The sequence below is a fragment of the Etheostoma spectabile genome, chromosome 12 (assembly GCF_008692095.1).
Source record: "Etheostoma spectabile isolate EspeVRDwgs_2016 chromosome 12, UIUC_Espe_1.0, whole genome shotgun sequence".
In the NCBI taxonomy this organism is placed as follows: Eukaryota; Metazoa; Chordata; class Actinopteri; order Perciformes; family Percidae; genus Etheostoma; species Etheostoma spectabile.
Window position 1 is genome coordinate 5544362 of NC_045744.1, and position 858 is coordinate 5545219.

The window sequence follows — 858 nt, forward strand, 5'->3', positions numbered from 1 at the left end:
AACCTTACTTTCCATCTCGAAGCACCTGTCCAACTCTCCATTCTTGCACATTCACTAACCGCCTGTTCAATAAACATTTCTAACTGCTATTTCTCTGTGTGTGTGTCTCATTATTATTGTTGGGTCAAATGGCTAACATAACAAAAGGCTTTTCAAAGGGTGATTAACACTGCACACAAGAAATCACTGGATGCCCACTTCCCCTCTTGTTTAAAAATATTCCAAGTTACTAGATAAAAATCCATTGCAGATAATCAGTGCAACTATTTCTAAAATTGTGTCTAGGCTTTATTAAGAGAAACTCTTCTGTGCAGCTCCTGGCTGCATATGTGTAAGCCCAAAACACAGCAGCAAAGTATTTACGTAATAGCACTTAGTTTTCGTAAGGTTCTAAAATTGTGAAGTTATTTTTGTTGAGTTTCGTAAGTTTTCAGATGCTTGTTGTGCAATATTTAAATTTGTATCCAAAACTCTAATATTAGTTGTAATTATGTTGTGCTAATTTAATTAGGGTAGTATTAGGGTAGAAGTATTGTATTATGTGTACTTGTATTAGTAGTGGATGCAGCAGTAATTGCATTATAAGTAATTAGTCATTTTGTTGCCAGTGTATGAAATGTAAGACCCAAGTGCAGCGAGTAGGTAGGCAAAGTTGAGCTTCCAAGGTTAGGGTTTAATAAACAAACCGACAAAAAGTGTCCAGCAAAACAGGCAGGCAACAAATCGAACTGAGGCACGAGGCAAACGGGAATCACAGGAATAAGGTAACTAAACACACAGCTGCACCAAACAGAAATAATGATCTGACACAGGATTGGGGAAGCCCAAAGACTAAATCCAGAGGGTAACGAGGTAACA